The 19,399-nt window shown below is 34.9% G+C and overlaps 1 protein-coding gene across 1 annotated transcript in view; it reads right to left on the bottom strand.

The window, feature by feature from the left end:
* Positions 1-18,721, bottom strand: part of LOC141397573 (uncharacterized) — a 173,480-nt gene extending 154,759 nt beyond the window's left edge. Inside the window, exon 1 of the mRNA XM_073974010.1 lies at positions 17,348-18,721. The gene's annotated coding sequence lies outside the window, so the exon portion shown is untranslated. The remainder of the gene's footprint in view (positions 1-17,347) is intronic.
* Positions 18,722-19,399: the final 678 nt, after the last annotated feature.

The following is a 19,399-nucleotide window of genomic DNA, read 5'->3' as shown; positions in this document are numbered from 1 at the left end:
TAATTTTTCCAAGACAAAGTTTTTTTTAAAACTATTTTTTGAAGACAAAGATGTTTTTAAAATTATTTTTTTCAAGACGTGGATTTTTTTAAATTATTTTGTCAAGACGAAGATTTTTAAAATAATTAATTCTAAGACTTGGATTTTCTAAAATTATTTTTGTACAAGACGAAGATTTTTTAAAATTATTTTTTTAAGACGTGGATTTTTTAAAATTATTTTTTTAAGACGTGAATTTTTTTATAATATTTTTTTAAGGCGAATATTTTTATTTTTTTTTTTCAAGACGTGAATTTTTTAAAATTATTTTTTTAAGACGTGAATTTTTTTTTATAATATTTTTTTAAGGCGAATATTTTTATTTTTTTTCAAGACGTGAATTTTTTTAAATTATCTTTTTTCAAGAAGGGGATTTTCAAAAGGCGAAGATTTTTAATTTTTTTCAATACGTGCATTTTTTTAAATTATTATTTTCAAGACGTGAATTTTTTTTTAATGCTATGGTTTTCATTTATTAAGAATTAACCACACGTTTTTTTAAGAATGTTTTATGAAGCCTCCAAAGTATACAAGGCTTGGATTTTTAAAGAAATTTTTGGAGATCCAAAAGTCCATAAGATGTGTTTTAAAGACAATTTTTTTTCAAAAGCCGGCCGTCTAAATGACCTTAATTTTTAAAGAATAATTTTCAAGCACTAGCTTTTCACGAAACATAGATTTATTCAAAGAAAGTCTAAAAGATATGGATTTTAAAGAATTTTTCAAGATGTGGATTTTTGAAGCTTTTTGTAAGATGTATTTTAAAAGATTTTTGTTAGGCGTGGATTTTTAAAATTTTTTCAGGACGTGGATTTTTAAAATTTTTTAAATCTTGAAACAAAATTTCTTTAAAAAAAAATCCGCGTCTTGAAAAAATTTTAAAAATCCACGTCTAACAAAAATCTTTTAAAATACATCTTACAAAAAGCTTCAAAAATCCACATCTTGAAAAAAATTCTTTAAAATCCATATCTTTTAGACTTTCTTTGAATAAATCTATGTTTCGTGAAAAGCTAGTGCTTGAAAATTATTCTTTAAAAATTAAGGTCATTTAGACGGCCGGTTTTTGAAAAAAAATTGTCTTTAAAACACATCTTATGGACTTTTGGATCTCCAAAAATTTCTTTAAAAATCCAAGCCTTGTATACTTTGGAGGCTTCATAAAACATTCTTAAAAAAAACGTGTGGTTAATTCTTAATAAATGAAAACCATAGCACACCTCAGAACTACCTCCACAATAGTATAATTTTTTATAAACAAAACAAACTACGAACAAATTGCAAACATAGATATTCAGAAATGTTGCATACAATGCATACATAAATGCATTAAAATGTTAATATGTTTAACATAAGTGCGGAACTCCGCCAAGCTTCATACAAAAGAATCTCAACGAATTTAACAATCGTTTATCAAGAAAATTGATGTCAAAAACAATTGATATTCGTTACTTATAAAAGAATAAATAAATATTAAGGTGTTAGATTCATACTTCAATAGATGTGTATTCAATACCATTTAACATCAATATACATACATATGTATGTATTCATCGATTGATTTTATGATGCTTGAATGTGGTGGCATCGCAAAAGAAGTATGCAAATAAGTGTGCTTTTGAGCTGAAGCCCGTCGTGTAGGTATGTAGCTGCTCGTGGCATATTGTTATACCTCGTCTGTTGCCTCTAATGACATGTGGAATTTAACATTTCCGTCTTCTAGGGTGTGAAGATGTTATCAAACTTATACGAATAAGAACCGGTAGTATCGTTTATGTTATAATTTGTATAATAGATGAGATATTCAGAACCTTCAGCATAAATATGATGAAAGTAAAAACAACATATTTTTTCAAAACTTAATGGCTTATAAATATTGATATTCATAATCAAGCCATTATTTGAAGAGTAGAGACCAGATTTCTAGAACTTAAAGCTGGACCATGTTGTATATAACTTTTAAATTCTTCAATTGCATTCAACATTTAGTTCTCTGAAACCCTTAAAAAATGCTTCTAAAACATCCACCCTTACTTTATGCAATTGTTCTAATATTTTCCTTACTAAATTATTAAAAAATTCATTCCATAAGAATAGTATCTCTCAAGAAATTTCCCTTAACATTTTATAGCAATATTGCCATTTCTTGTCAATCACAGGGGTGGGCAACATAGATATGGGCACCATTGCTAACATTGGAAACGCTTTTATCACAACATAGCCAAGCTATGTAGGTATGTATGTAGAAATAACATAATTACCCACTTAACAGCATAAAATAGTTTTCAAAACTTGTTCATTCGTGAATTGAAATCAAAATAATTATTGAAAAACAACAATAAATAACTACGTCGAAACTAACATCAAAACAAGAAATTACACCAAGAACAACAACTTCCAGAATCATAGAAACATGCTACAAACCACATTCTTTATTATTATTTTGCGTCTCCAATATGAATTGGCACATGTTTACTCTTACATCGTAATCGTCAAACTTCTTCATCATCATTATTATCATCGTCGTCACAACAACCAAACGTGATATTCTCAATGGAATTGTTTTGTATAGAAGTAATTTTTGTTAAATACTTGTTACAAAATTACATACCTATATACAATTTACATACTTGTGTCAATATGCGCCATGGAGACCAAAAAGTTTTAAAGGAACATTTTTTTTCAATAACCAACAATCAACTGTCAGCAAAACGTGGATTTTTAAAGAATATTTTTTCAACTGGCCTCAAAACGTGGACTTTTAATAAATATTTTCCAGGTACCAAATGACCACAAAACGTAGATTTTTAAGAATATTTTTCAAGTACCAAATGACCACTAAACGTGGATTTTTAAAGAATATTTTTTTCAAGTACCAAATGACCACTAAACGTGGATTTTTAAAGAATATTTTTTTCAAGGACCAAATGAACACAACACGTGGATTTTTAAAGAATATTTGTTCAAGGGCCAAATGACAACAAAACGTGGATTTTTAAAGAATATTTTTTTCAAGAACAAAATGACCACAAAACGTGGATTTTTAAAGAACATTTTTTTCAAGAACCAAATGACCACACAACGAGGATTTTTAAAGAACATTTTTTTAAGAACCAAATGACCACAAAACGTGGATTTTTAAAGAATATTTTTTCAAGGACCAAATGATAACAAAACGTGGCTTTTTAAAGAATATTTTTCAAGGACCAAATGAACACAAAACGTGGATTTTGAAAGATTTTTTTTTCAAGGACCAAATGACCACAAAACATTGATTTTTAAAGAATATTTTTTCAAGGGCCAAATGACCACAAAACTTGGACTTTTAAAGAATATTTGTTCAAGGCCACAAAACGTGGATTTTTAAAGAATATTTGTTCAAGGCCACAAAACGTGGATTTTTAAAGAATATTTGTTCAAGGCCACAAAACGTGGATTTTTAAAGAATAATTGTTCAAGGCCACAAAACGTGGATTTTTAAAGAATATTTGTTCAAGGCCACAAAACGTGGATTTTTAAAGAATATTTGTTCAAGGCCACAAAACGTGGATTTTTAAAGAATATTTGTTCAAGGCCACAAAACGTGGATTTTTAAAGAATATTTGTTCAAGGCCACAAAACGTGGATTTTTAAAGAATAATTGTTCAAGGCCACAAAACGTGGATTTTTAAAGAATAATTGTTCAAGGCCACAAAACGTGGATTTTTAAAGAATAATTGTTCAAGGCCACAAAACGTGGATTTTTAAAGAATAATTGTTCAAGGCCACAAAACGTGGATTTTTAAAGAATAATTGTTCAAGGCCACAAAACGTGGATTTTTAAAGAATAATTGTTCAAGGCCACAAAACGTGGATTTTTAAAGAATATTTTTTCAAAGACCACACCACCACAAAACTTGGAGTTTTAAAGAATATTTTTTCAAGGACCAAATGACCACAAAACTTGGATTTTTAAAAAATATTTTCCCATGACCCACTGACCACAAAACTTGGATTTTTAAAGAATATTTTTCCCATGACCCACTGACCACAAAACTTGGATTCTTAAAGAATATTTTCCCATGACCCACTGACCACGAAACGTGGATTTTTAAAGAATATTTTTTCAAAGACCACACGACCACAAAACGTGGAGTTTTAAAGAATATTTTTTTAAGGACCAAATGACCACAAAACTTGGATTTTTAAAGAATATTTTTCCCATGACCCACTGACCACGAAACGTGGATTTTTAAAGAATATTTTTTCAAGGACTCATAGACCACTAAACGTGGATTTTTAAAGAACATTTTTTGAAGGACCAAATGACCACAGAAAGTGGATTTTTAAAGAATATTTTTTCAAGGACTAAATGACCACAAAACGTGGATTTTTAAAGAATATTTTTTCAAGGACCAAATGACCACAAAGCGTGGATTTTTAACGAATATTTTTCAAATAACGAATGACCAAAAACGTGGACTTTTAATAAATATTTTCCAGGTACCAAATGACCACAAAACGTGGATTTTTAAAGAATATTTGTTCAAGGACCAAATGACTACAAAACGTGCTTTTTTAAAGAATATTTTTTTCAAGGACCAAATGACCACATAACGTGGATTTTTAAAGAATATTTTTACGAGCCCTAAAGATCCAAAATTTGAGGCAGACTAGACCAATAAAGCATCGCAACATTGGTACAAGATTAAGTAAATTGTGGGCATCGATTAAATCACTCTCGAATCTGGGGATGAATGAAAATAGAACGGCTGTAACTTTCCACGGCGAGACAGTTGCAGATCCGAAGAAGCGCGCGAGTTATTTTTACTGGCATTTTTTATTATGTGCTACGCGGCATTTACGATGAGCGATGTTCCAGATGTCGTTCGAAACGCGAAATGATCCAAAGCGTTAGAAATCTCAATGGAAATGCATAAGAAAGCGAATGAACACGGAGTTTGGCAAATGTCCTCAATTTGTCGTTTGCCGTTAAAGCAGCACCCTTTCTTTCTGGGAGGGTCTATGGAAGCACGATTTCTTTCAGAGAGGGTCTATAGAAGCACCCTTTCTTTCAGAGAGATCTATAGAAGCACGTTTTCTTTCAAAGAGGGTCTATGGAAGCACCCTTTCTTTCAAAGAGGGTCTATAGAAGCACCATTTCTTTCAGAGAGGGTCTATAGAAGCACAATTTCTTTCAGAGAGGGTCTATGGAAGCACCCTTTCTTTCAGAGAGGGTCTATAGAAGCACAATTTCTTTCAGAGAGGGTCTATGGAAGCACCCTTTCTTTCAGAGAGGGTCTATAGAAGCACCATTTCTTTAAGAGAGGGTCTATAGAAGCACCCTTTCTTTCAGAGAGGATCTATAGAAGCACCCTTTCTTTCAAAGAGGGTCTATAGGATTTTTAAAGAATATTTTTTCAAGGACCAAATGATAACAAAACGTGGCTTTTTAAAGAATATTTTTCAAGGACCAAATGAACACAAAACGTGGATTTTGAAAGATTTTTTTTTTCAAGGACCAAATGACCACAAAACATTGATTTTTAAAGAATATTTTTTCAAGGGCCAAATGACCACAAAACTTGGACTTTTAAAGAATATTTGTTCAAGGCCACAAAACGTGGATTTTTAAAGAATATTTGTTCAAGGCCACAAAACGTGGATTTTTAAAGAATATTTGTTCAAGGCCACAAAACGTGGATTTTTAAAGAATATTTGTTCAAGGCCACAAAACGTGGATTTTTAAAGAATATTTGTTCAAGGCCACAAAACGTGGATTTTTTAAGAATATTTGTTCAAGGCCACAAAACGTGGATTTTTAAAGAACAATTGTTCAAGGCCACAAAACGTGGATTTTTTAAGAATATTTGTTTAAGGGCCAAATGACCACAAAACGTGGATTTTTAAAGAATATTTTTTCAAAGACCACACCACCACAAAACTTGGAGTTTTAAAGAATATTTTTTCAAGGACCAAATGACCACAAAACTTGGTTTTTTAAAAAATATTTTCCCATGACCCACTGACCACAAAACTTGGATATTTAAAGAATATTTTTCCCATGACCCACTGACCACAAAACTTGGATTTTTAAAGAATATTTTTCCCATGACCCACTGACCACGAAACGTGGATTTTTAAAGAATATTTTTTTAAAGACCACACGACCACAAAACGTGGAGTTTTAAAGAATATTTTTTCAATGACCAAATGACCACAAAACTTGCATTTTTAAAGAATATTTTTCCCAAGACCCACTGACCACGAAACGTGGATTTTTAAAGAATATTTTTTCAAGGTCTCATAGACCACTAAACGTGGATTTTTAAAGAACATTTTTTGAAGGACCAAATGACCACAGAAAGTGGATTTTTAAAGAATATTTTTTCAAGGACCAAATGACCACATAACGTGGATTTTTAAAGAACATTTTTTGAAGGACCAAATGACCACAGAAAGTGGATTTTTAAAGAATATTTTTTCAAGGACCAAATGACCACATAACGTGGATTTTTAAAGAATATTTTTACGAGCCCTAAAGATCCAAAATTTGAGGCAGACTAGACCAATAAAGCATCGCCACATTGGTACAAGATTAAGTAAATTGTGGGCATCGATTAAATCACTCTCGAATCTGGGGATGAAGGAAAATAGAACGGCTGTAACTTTCCATGGCGAGACAGTTGCAGATCCGAAGAAGCGCGCGAGTTATTTTTACTGGCATTTTTTATTATGTGCTACGCGGCATTTACGATGAGCGATGTTCCAGATGTCGTTCGAAACGCGAAATGATCCAAAGCGTTAGAAATCTCAATGGAAATGCATAAGAAAGCGAATGAACCCGGAGTTTGGCAAATGTCCTCAATTTGTCGTTTGCCGTTAAAGCAGCACCCTTTCTTTCTGAGAGGGTCTGTGGAAGCACGATTTCTTTCAGAGAGGGTCTATAGAAGCACCCTTTCTTTCAGAGAGATCTAAAGAAGCACGTTTTCTTTCAAAGAGGGTCTATGGAAGCACCCTTTCTTTCAAAGAGGGTCTATAGAAGCACCATTTCTTTCAGAGAGGGTCTATAGAAGCACAATTTCTTTCAGAGAGGGTCTATGGAAGCACCCTTTCTTTCAGAGAGGGTCTATAGAAGCACCATTTCTTTCAGAGAGGGTCTATAGAAGCACCCTTTCTTTCAGAGAGGATCTATAGAAGCACCCTTTCTTTCAGAGAGGGTCTATAAAACCCCCTTTCTTTCAAAGAGGGTCTATAGAAGCACCCTTTCTTTCAGAGAAGGTCTATAGAAGCACTCTTTCTTTCAGAGAAAGTCTATAGAAGCACCCTTTCTTTCAGAGAGAGTCTATAGAAGCATCCTTTCTTTCAGAGAGGGTCTATAGAAGCACCCTTTCTTTCAGAGAGGGTGTATAGAAGCACCCTTTCTTTCAGAGAGGGTCTATAGAAGCACCCTTTCTTTCAGAGAGAGTCTATAGAAGCCCCCTTTCTTTCAGAGGGGGTCTATAGAAGCACCCTTTCTTTCAGAGAGGGTCTATAGAAGCACCCTTTCTTTCAGAGAGGGTCTACAGAAGCACCCTTTCTGTCTGAAAGAGTCTATAGAAGCACCCTTTCTTTCAGAGAGGGTCTATAGAAGCACCCTTTCTTTAGAAAGGGTTTTAAAAGCACTCCTTCTGTAGAAGGGATGTGTAAAAGCACCCTTTCTTTCACACTGGGTATATAAAAGCACCCTTTCTTTCACACAGGGTATATAAAAGCACCCTTTCTTTCACACAGGGTATATAAAAGCACCCTTTCTTTCACACAGGGTATATAAAAGCACCCTTTCTTTCACACATGGTATATAAAAGCACCCTTTCTTTCACACAGGGTATATAAAAGCACCCTTTCTTTCAAACAGGGTATATAAAAGCACCCTTTCTTTCAAACAGGGTATATAAAAGCACCCTTTCTTTCACACAGGATATATAAAAGCACCCTTTCTTTCACACAGGGTATATAAAAGCACCCTTTCTTTCACACAGGGTATAAGCACCCTTTCTTTCACACAGGGTATATAAAATCACCCTTTCTTTCACACAGGGTATATAAAAGCACCCTTTCTTTCACACAGGGTATAAAAAAGCACATTTTCATTCAAAAAGGGTCTATAGAAACACTCTTTCATTCAAAAAGGGTCTATAGAAGCACCCTTTCATTCAGAAATGGTCTACGGAAGCACCCTTTCATTCAGAAAGGATCCATAGAAGCACCTTTTCATTCAGAAAAGGTCAACAGAAGCACCCTTTCTTTTAGACAAGGTCTATAGCAGCACTCTTTCTTTCAGAAAGTGTCCATAGAATCCCCCCTTTCTTTCAGAAGGGGTCTTTGGGAACTTTCTTTCTGAAATTACCTAGAGAAGTAACCTTTCTTTCGAAAAGCGCCTATAAAAGGACCCTTTCTATCAGAAAGTGTCTATAGAAGCAGCCTTTCTTTTACACAAGTTGAATAGAAGCACACTTTATTTCAGACAGGGTCTATTGAAGCACTCTTTCTTCAGAAAGGGTCTATAGAAACACCCTTTCTGCAGAAAGGATGTGTAAAGCACCTTTTCTTTCACACAGGGTATATAAAAGCACCTTTTCATTCATAAAGGGTCTCTGAAAGCAACCTTTCATTCAGAAAGGTTCTTTGGAAGCACCCTTTTTTAAGAAAGGGTCTTTAGAAAAACCCTATCTTTTAGAAAGGTCCTATGGCTAAGTTTCCTGACTAAAAATTATCGAAAAGAGAAACGAAAAAATTGGAAGTCAATACTTTTTGATCTTCTTATACATCACATCATTTTTATCAGTCCTTCTTTAATAAAATCCTTTTTATTCCCCAATTATTAAAATCATATATTCCCAACCCAAACCCCAATACTACATATAAAATAGATAACCTTTACGATTTTGCAGTCGTATTTCTTGAAAACAAACAAAATAAGTTAAGCGACGACAATTGGTAGGACGTGTGTGCAATTACTGGTGTATTTTTTTTTTTTTTTTTTTTTTTTTTTGCTATATTATTAAATCTGTGGCCTCCTATTCGGAGTAACAGACTAACTGGCTGGCTGGCTGCCTTGTTGGATTTTTCTTTAGATGCCAAATAAACCTGTTTCGCGATTAAATTTTTGTAGTTAAAATTATTGCTGTTTGTTCTGTTGTTGCTCACCATTAAATAAAACTCTACTAAACTTCATCTTCCCATCTGCCAAAAACAACAACAAAATAAAAACTAAACACGAAAGAGTTGTTCTTCTTCTCCACAGTCCATACAACAACAATGTGTTTTTATGTTTATAGCCATTAAATGGATTTATGTTGCCTTCAAAACCGTCTGTAATGTTATGTTCGCTGTTGCAGAAGCGAAGACGAAGCAACAGCTTAAAAACATGTTTTTTGTTTCGTCTTCATTTCATTATTTCTTATTTAAATTTAAATAAAAAATATAATAAGAATTTAACAACTACATAGCTTGGCGGAAGGCCTTTTGAACTAAGCGCCAATCTCCTCTGAACTGAATGTGACAGGTGTTAAGGTCCCTCCGCCCAGACAAGGTTATCAAGAAAGTTGTTTTAGTTATACATACATGTACATACAGTATCGGCCAAAACTAAAGCACCCCCTCAGTAAATTTTTTTGAAATGATAATTTTTTTATGAAAACTAAATTATAAATTTATTTTTTATTTTTCTTTTTATATATTTATATCTTTATAATTGAAAAATACAAAAATAAGGAGATCAGAATTTAATAAACAAAAGTTAAAATTCAAAAAACATTTTAGGTCGCAAATATAAGCGGACAAAACTAAAGCACCCCCCCATTTGAGGTACAGCAAAAACTATTGAAATCAATATTTCGTTGCTTATCCTCTATTCTGGATGACACAATCAAATCTTTTAGGCATAAAGGATACTAAATTATTAATTATTGCAGGCGAAATAATCGGTTTTTCGAAAATTTAGCTTAAATCCTCAAAATACTGAAAATCGGAAGTTACCGTTATATGGGGGCTATACCCAAACGTGGACCCAGGTCCACGATTTTTGGTGGATATGTTTTGTGACCACTAAGAACCCTAAGTACCAAATTACAGCTAATTTAGTAGGAAAATGTGGCTTAAATATTTGAAATACCGAAGATCGGAAGGTACCGCTATAAGGGGGCTATACCAAAACATTAGCCGATATTGTTCATATTCATCCAAAAACGATGCTACAGCATCCACTAGTCAAATACAATACGCTAACGTTTAAAAATTAGCAAACGAACGAATTGCAGAAGAACGACAGATGCCGGCTTATTCAGTCGACGACCAGCAAAAAAAAAACCTTTCATATCGTCTAAAAATGAAGGAGCCAGACTGGCATTCGCCAAGACCCATTTGAACTGTTTTCCGAGAAATCTATGTTTAATTTATAGTATTCAGATGGTAAAAGGCTTGGACCAAATGGGCAACCGTTAAATCCTAAATATTGCAAAGGCGCTGTAAAACATGGAGGCGGAAGGTTTTTTGCTGGTCGTCGACTGAATATGCCGGCGTCTACCGTTCTTTTGCAATTCGTTCTTTTGCTAATTTTTAAACCTAAGGGATTTAGTATTTGACCAGAGAATGCTGTAGCATCATTTTTGGATGAATATGAACAATATCGGCTAATGTTTTGGTATAGCCCCCTTATAGCGGTACCTTCCGATCTTCGGTATTTCGTATATTTAAGCTACATTTTCCTACTAAATTAGCTGTAATTTGGTACTTAGTGTTCTTAGTGGTCACAAAACATATCCAACAAAAATCGTGGACCTGGGTCCACGTTTGGGTATAGCCCCCATATAACGGTAACTTCCGATTTTCAGTATTTTGAGGATTTAAGCTAAATTTTCCGAAAACCGATTATTTCGACTGCAATAATTAATAATTTAGTATCCTTTATGCCTAAAAGATTTGATTGTGTCATCCAGAATAGAGGATAAGCAACGAAATATTGATTTCAATAGTTTTTGCTGTACCTCAAATGGGGGGGTGCTTTAGTTTTGTCCGCTTATATTTGCGACCTAAAATGTTTTTTGAATTTTAACTTTTGTTTATTAAATTCTGATCTCCTTATTTTTGTATTTTTCAATTATAAAGATATAAATATATAAAAAGAAAAATAAAAAATAAATTTATAATTTAGTTTTCATAAAAAAATTATCATTTCAAAAAAATTTACTGAGGGGGTGCTTTAGTTTTGGCCGATACTGTATGTATGCGACAACGTTTAACGGAAGGGTAAAACATATTCCCATACTCAAAAACTTGCAAAAATGTGAAATTTTTAAAGGGAAAATATTGAAAATATCGAAAATAGTAGATTATTGCAGATTCTGGGACAAAACAAATACATATTTCATTATTCAAAAAGTTACCATCGGCTATGGTATTCAATTCAACAAAAGCAATTAAATTGTAGCAGCTCTGGTGATTTTCTTTGGTTAGCAGGTTATATTTTGTGAAGAAGTGATGAAAATGAACATCTCAAAGTAATACAATTGGAATGACTTAGCACGTATTTTTGAACATCATCACCAATATATGTAAATGCTATTGATTTATTGTTTAGGCCGTCTATTTTCAATTTCAGATTCTTCAATGTGAAAACGTTTTCCCGAAGAAGATCTAGTCCGTCTTGGAAATAACAAGACCCTTTTCTATAGACCCTTTCTGAAAGACGGGGTGCTTCTATAGACCATTTCTGAAGGAAGTGATGCATATACAGACCCTTTCTACAAGAAAGAGTGCTTCTGTAGAACCTTTCTGAAAGAAAGGGTGCTTCTTTAGACCCTTTCTGAAAGAAAGGTTGCTTTTAGGGACCCTTTCTAAAAGAAAGGTGCTTCTTTGGACCCTTTCTGAAATAAAGGGTGCTTCTATAGACCCTTTGTGAAAGAAAGTGTGCTTCTACAGACCCTTTCACAAAGAAAGGATGCTTGTATAGACCCTTTCTGAAGGGAAAGCTGCTTATGTGGACCCTCTCTGAAAGAAATGGTACTTCTATAGACTCTCTCTGAAAGAAATGGTACTTCTATAGATCCTCTCTGCAAGAAATGGTGCTTCTATCGACACTTTCTAAAAGAAAGGGTGCTTCTGTAGACCCTCTCTGCAGAAAATTGTGCTTCTATAGACACTTTCTAAAAGAAAGGATGCTTCTATAGACCCATTCTGAAAGAAAGGGTGCAGCTATAGACACATTCTGAAAGAAAGGGTGCAGCTATAGGGCCATTCTAAAAGAAAGAAGGGGTGCAGCTATAGACCCTTTCAGATAGAAAGACTGTTTCTATAGACCGTTTCTGAAAAAAGAGTGTTTCTATAGACCGTTGCTGCAACAAGAGTACTAGTATAGACCCTTTCTGGAAGAAAGGGTGCTTCTATAGACTCTTTCAGATAGAAAGGGTGAAGCTAAAGACCCTTTTAAACAGCAACGGTGCAGCTATAGACCCTTTCAAACAAAAAGGGTGCAGCTATAGACCCTTTCAGATAGAACGGCCGTTTTTGCAATTCAGAAAGAAAGGCTGCAGCTATAGACCCTTTCATACAGATACAGAAATGGTGCAGCTATAGACCCTTTCAAACAGAAATGGTGTAGCTATAGACCCTTTCAGATAGAACGGCTGTTTCCGTTTCTGAAAAAAGGGTTATTCTATAGAAGCTTCGTCAAAGAGAGGGTGCTTCTATAGATGCTTCCTCAACGAAAGGGTTCTTCTATAGACAATTTCTGAAAGAAAAGGGTTCTTCTATAGACCCTATCTATAGAGAATTTCTGAAAGAAAGGGGTGTTTCTATAGACCCTTTCTAAAAGAAGAGGGTGCTTCTGCGGACCCTTTCTAAAAGAAGAGGGTGCTTCTTCGGTCCCTTTGTAAAAGAAAGGTGCATCCTTACTCTTCTTCACGCTTTCAGAAAGAGTCTATAGAAGCACGCTTTCTTTCTGAATTAGTCTGTCCTGCTTTCTTATACCCTCTCTGAAAAAAGGGTGCTTCTAAGACCCTTTCGGAAAGAAAGGGTGCTTCTATAGACCATTTCGGAAAGAAAGGGTGCTTCTATTGACTCTTTCGGAAAGAAAGGTTGCTTAGTTAGATCCTTTCGTGCTTCATTACCGTTCTGTAAGAAAGAGTGCTTTATTAGACACTTTCTGAAAGAAAGGGTGCTTCATTATACACTTTCTGAAAGAAAGGGTGCTTCATTATACTCTTTCTAAAAGAAAATGTGCTTCCTTAGACCCTTTCTGAAAGAAATCGTGCATCTATAGACCTTTTCTGAAAGAAATCGTGCTTCTATAGACCATTTCTGAAAGAAAAGGTGCTTCATTGGACCCTTTCTGAAAGAAATCTTGCTTCATTGGACCCTTTCTGAAAGAAAAGGTGCTTCTATAGACCCTTTCTGAAAGAAAAGGTGCTTCTATAGACCCTTTCTGAAAGAAAAGGTGCTTCATTAGACCCTTTCTGAAAGAAATCGAGCTTCTATATACCCTTTCTTAAAGAAATCGTGCTTCTGTAGCCCGTTTCTGAAAGAAAAGGTGCTTCATTAGACCCTATCTGAAAGAAATCGTGCCTCTATATACCCTTTCTGAAAGAAATCGTGCTTCTATAGCCCGTTTCTGACAAAAGGTGCTTCATTAGACCCTTTCTGAAAGAAATTGTGCGTCTATAGACCCTTTCTGAAAGAAAGGGTGCTTCATTAGACCCTTTCTGAAAGTAATCGTGCTTCTATAGACCCTTTCGGAAAGAAAGGTTGCTTCGTTAGATCCTTTCGTGCTTCATTACCGTTCTGTAAGAAAGAGTGCTTTATTAGACACTTTCTGAAAGAATGCGTGTTTCATTGTACACTTTCTGAAAGAAAGGGTGCTTCATTATACCCTTTCTAAAAGAAAATGTGCTTCATTAGACCTGAAAGAAAAAGGTGCTACTGTAGCCCGTTTCTGAAAGAAAAGGTGCTTCATTAGACCCTATCTGAAAGAAATCGTGCTTCTATAGCCCGTTTCTGAAAAAAGGTGCTTCATTAGACCCTTTCTGAAAGAAATTGTGCTTCTGTAGACCCTTTCTGAAAGAAAAGGCGCTTCATTAGACCCTATCTGAAAGAAATCGTGCCTCTATATACCCTTTCTGAAAGAAATCGTGCTTCTATAGCCCATTTCTGATAGAAAATTTTCTTCATTAGACCCTTTCTAAAAGAAATCATGCTTCTTTAGACCCTTTGTGAATGAAATCGTGCTTCTATAGACCCTTTCTGAAAGAAATCGTGTTTCTATAGACCCTATCTGAAAGAAATCGTGCTTCTGTAGAATAGAGTTGTTAAATCTAGTGAACTAGATCAGTACCATAGTTCGTTTGCGTATGAGTTATTTCATAAAAACAAAGAAATAATATAACTAATTCGCAGTGCGTCCACTGAAGTATATAGTAAACTAGGTCGTTCGGACGAACTAGATTTTAACAAGTCTACTGTTGGCCCTTTCTGAAAGGAAGGGACCATCTTCCTATATGTTCAGAGAGTTCACTATTCACCGCTTCAGAGATCTGCGCAACCCTTCTCATGTTCCTGTAGCAGAAAGGACGTGTCGAAACATCATCACTGTTGCAGCAGCCCTGCAGGTCGAATACCCAAATTGAGACCAAACTTCACAGCAGAGGCGACGCAAATGAGTAAGATGAGCTTCGTCGTGCCAACCCCAGTGACCCAGAGTCAAGGAGCTAACACTGGAAGTTAACAGGTCGGTGACTCTCCATGGTAATTCTGAATTAGCTGGATGAGCTGGAAGTCAATTATCTCACTAGTATCATCTGAAGTCTTGAAAACGGGCAGCCTGGTCCCTCTACTGATGCCAGGCAATGATGCCAGCCAAGGTGAATCGTACAGACCGATTTTGCTCTTCTCTTAGCACAGCACGACAACAGCGCTGCACACCATCTCCACACACAATCGTCGATGACTCAATCAGAGCAAGCCGTCGGACAGAACAGTGATGGAGGTGCTTGACTAACACTATGCAACACTGAAAATGCAAACAACTTCTAATATGGATTTTTTGAAAGTACATATTTAGACTACAAAAACCCTAGTTGGGTTTTGTTCTGTCAGATCCAGTTCGGATTTTATGGCCTCATCTAAACCGGGCTAAATCTACACTTTTTTGCATTAATCAGGCCTTTATCTCAGAAACAAATAGGAATTTGACCTTGCTGTCTTTAGCAATATTGTAGCCCTAAACTAGTAGAACTTATCTCCTAAAGAAACCACATATGAAAAACTCCATCTAGGGCATCAAAATCTATAAAATATAGAAAAATTTAGATAATTGCTGAAATTCTGGTCAGTATCGGCCAAACTATTGGGATTGGTTCAACTCCCAACCTTTTGCAAAAATCTTCCAAATAAAGTTCTCAACAATTCGTTAGAACATTCTGAAACTCTAAAATGCTTACTTCATGTTGTTTCAGCGGTATTTTGCATCATAACTTTTACAACACGTATTTCAAACACAGTTCACACCAACAGTTTATTCTCGCATTTCAGATTTCACTACATTATTGACATTTTTATTAAATCGTCGTTGAAAAATGTACTGAAAACAACGGGATAGAGGCATTTTACAACAATGACATGTTCTGAAGAGTTGTGTATTACATTCCAGGGAATATTTTTCCAAAAGAAAATATTCAGAAAAAATTAAAGGTTTTGGAGATACGGTGCGAAATGTATAAAAATTGTGGTATTTTTGCATATATTTTGAAATTTGAGGCAATAAATGTAGTTTTTCGAGTTCATTATTTCTCCAAATATTGTATTCTTGTCCTTATCTACAAATTTGCTTCAGAGGTCAGAAGAAGATTCGCATTGGTTTCAGAGATATACCCCCGAATTTCTTTAAAAACTCAATATTTCACCATGTTTAGATGGGGCCATAAAATCCGAGCTGGATCTGACACAACAAAACCCAACTAGGGTTTCTTGTCGTTTGGGTCTGTACTTTCAAAAAATCCTCAGTTCGAATTGTTTGCTCAAGATCACCTTAAAAATGTTGCACAGTGTAATCAATACCCTTTGATAATGTCAAGCACTGCACGCTGTTTGAGGACATCGAAGAGACTACCCTCCGGCTAAGTATAATAATCAATTATATGCGTGGACGCTACATGGGACGTGGAGTTCAAAGACTAGAAATCCAGACCCCGTAGAGTGAAACATGGAGTTCCCCAAGGTGGGGTGATAACTTCGGAACTTGTTAAACTCTACCTCTCCAGCATTCCACCCAATCCAGAATGCATTGAGATCGTAACGTGCGCGGATGATTTAACGACCTTGGCGTCAGGTACCTTCCATGATGTCATCTGTAAAAGGCTGAACTAACTCATATTTGACTGATCTTACCACTTTTTCCACGCGAGGTATATGCAAATATCCGCCACTAAATCTACGGCCACTCTTTTCACCACATGGACGGCAGAGGTGAGCAATGAGTTGAATGTCATGGTCGATTGTAGCAGAACTCCGACCACCAACTACCCCAAGATACTAGGGGTCACATTTGCGACAAGCTGAGATGCAGGAAAAAGGTCGGTCTGTGATAAGCTATGCGTCTTCTCCTAATGTCTTCAGTGAACCATCTACATGAGGAGACCAATATTCATCCAGTACAGCAACACAATGGCATGTTTTCGTTGTAGTACTTGCTCGGGTGTTACCGTGAGAGTCATCCTAATTACCATATGGTGGACCGCAAACCAAACCAAACTGCCCTGCCAAACCTACTCAACTAACTTACTAAAATGTTTCTCCTCTACACGATAAACTCCAATCTTATAAAAACATAGTCACTTATCTCTTAACACTCTGAAAAGTGTCGTATAAATTGCAGTACTAGTCTTCCAACACCTATTGTATAAAGATAAGAACACTTTTAAAGAATACCTCATAAAGGTTTGATTGAATAGAATTGCGTCTAAGCTCTTCAGAGTATCCGAGGAAGACCGAAAAGAAATCCATTTATATTCTGTTGAAAAATATTGATTTGAAAAGATGATTGATTTATACAATTTAAATCGATTCTGTATCCACCCTAATATATAAATATGTATCAGATTCCTAATAATGGAAATATGTATTGACAAATATTTAATATTTCTTTCCCTTTCAAATTTTACACTTAAATAATATTTAATTGTAGCGGGAATTGCTTCAACCAGTCAATCCGCCACAGAAATTCATTATCGGTAACATAAGTTGTGACAACAACAACATAGCGGTGAATACATATCTTGAGCCATTGGTGCTTAATTACCTGTTTGATATTTTTAGTAGATGGTTTTGTTGTTGGTGATCGGTCGGTCAATTAGATAATCCCAAGAAAGCGATAATGCTAAATAGCAGCAGCCGCAGCAGGTGCAACTATAACAACAACAGCAGCAGCAAGAAGTTGAATATTTTAATGATCAATAACCAAAAAAAAATATTAGACGGTAAATTTCTTCGTAGGGTTTTTGGTAAAAATTTACACACTTTTTTACGTAACACTTTCACACAACCGAACACTCACTCACACGTATCCAGACAGACAGACGGAGAGAGCTATGCATTAATTTATTTTTCTAGGTGAATAATTTCACTTGAATGCGTTTTATAGGCCTTTTGATGATTTCTTAATCGTGATTAATCAATTTCGACATTTCTTTTTGTTTTGGTTTTGGATATCTTTTCGGGCCTTCTTTGCAAGTCTCTGTAACAACAACAAGTGTTAGGAGATTTTTCTTCTTTTCAATAATTTCTATCTTTCTTGGATTTTTCTTGTATTTTCTTCACTTCTCAAGAAGACTGGCGCTTAAGTATCACAGTGGAAAAAATATACATAAATCACACAAACACACGGGCGAGCACACTCAAAGAAGATGACTGGAGGCATAAAAGTGCGGAATATTTCTTTTGGATTTGAAAGTTATGGACTTCTTGATTGATCCGAAAGAGGCGCATGTGCAACTGGCACACTCACGTTTGAGGATTTACGATGGTAAACAACAAAAGACGGCGATGATGTTCACAATGACGTTCGAGGCAGACAGACACAGGTTGGGTGCCACAAAACACGAAATTTGCACTTTTGATTGAAAGACAACACAAAAATATGTGACAAGAATTTCCAATAGAGAGCAGAAGAATTCAAGGTTTCAAAACACTGTGCAACACTTTTTTTTTTTTTTTTTTGATTTTACAACAATTTTCTCAGTTAATTGTTGCAATAATTCAGAATAAATATTGTTGTTGTTGTTTTTATTTTCAGTTTGAATATTTTTTGCCTTCGATAAGGTCGGAATTCTTTTGTTTTGCTTTTTTACGATATTTTCAGGCGAAGGTGCGCGTTCACTCATTCAGTTCAGTATCACGTCGTTAACTGAAACAGACAACAGTTGTTGTCTTACCAAATGTTCCGCCGTACGCTTAAGCTCAGCTCAGCACAAAAGCCGAAAAAAATTATTAAAAAACGCGACAAAAACACCAACAACAACAGCAACTAAAAACATTTAAAATACACATACTTCATGCAAGTGTACCTCTGCCGCCAACCATTCATCCAAGCAGACAGACAGCACCAGGCAAAGTTAGCAGCTAACTTAGCATGGACGAACTCAGACTTTGGCTCTAACTCTGCCTTTTGTTAACTGACTGACTGACTAACCTGAGCCTCAGTGGTATGTTTGTTTGTTGATCTGCTGTGTTTAGCTTGACTGAATTACGGTGATTCAAGCTTTTTAGCACTCCACCACTAAGTACGGAATATAAAGTACACAAAACAGCAACAACAATAACACCAACAAACATCAACAGAGACATTCAATGGGTTTTGTAGTAAACGCTCTTGGGCCTTACTTGAATGCCAACAACAACGAAAAACAAAAACCCAAGAGTTTACATATGAATGTACCCTATGGGAGAATTCAATAGGTACACAGAAACTTTTTCAATACAACAGAGGTGTATTCTGAGAATATTTTTTCAACAATCGTGGATTTTTTAAACAATATTTTTTCAACAATTATGGGTTTTTTTAAACGATGTGTTTTCAACAATCTTGGTTTCTTAAAACAATATTTTTTCAACAATCGTGGATTTTTAAACAAAAAAATCTCTTAACAATCGTGGATTTTTTAAACTATATTTTTTGCAACAATCGTGGAATTTTTGATACTACATTTTTTCAACAACCGTGGATTTTTGCACAATATTTTTTCAACAATCGTGGCTTTTTTAAACAATAGTTTTTCAACGATCGTGGATTTTTTAAACAATATTTTTTTAACAACCGTGAATTTCCCAACAAATATTTGTTCAACAATCCTGG

Source organism: Musca autumnalis, unplaced genomic scaffold (assembly GCF_047663935.1).
Source record: "Musca autumnalis isolate F117 unplaced genomic scaffold, ASM4766393v1 scaffold_3, whole genome shotgun sequence".
Lineage (NCBI taxonomy): Eukaryota > Metazoa > Arthropoda > Insecta > Diptera > Muscidae > Musca > Musca autumnalis.
Note: the sequence above shows the minus strand (reverse complement) of the source record. Positions and strands in the feature narration are given on the sequence as shown.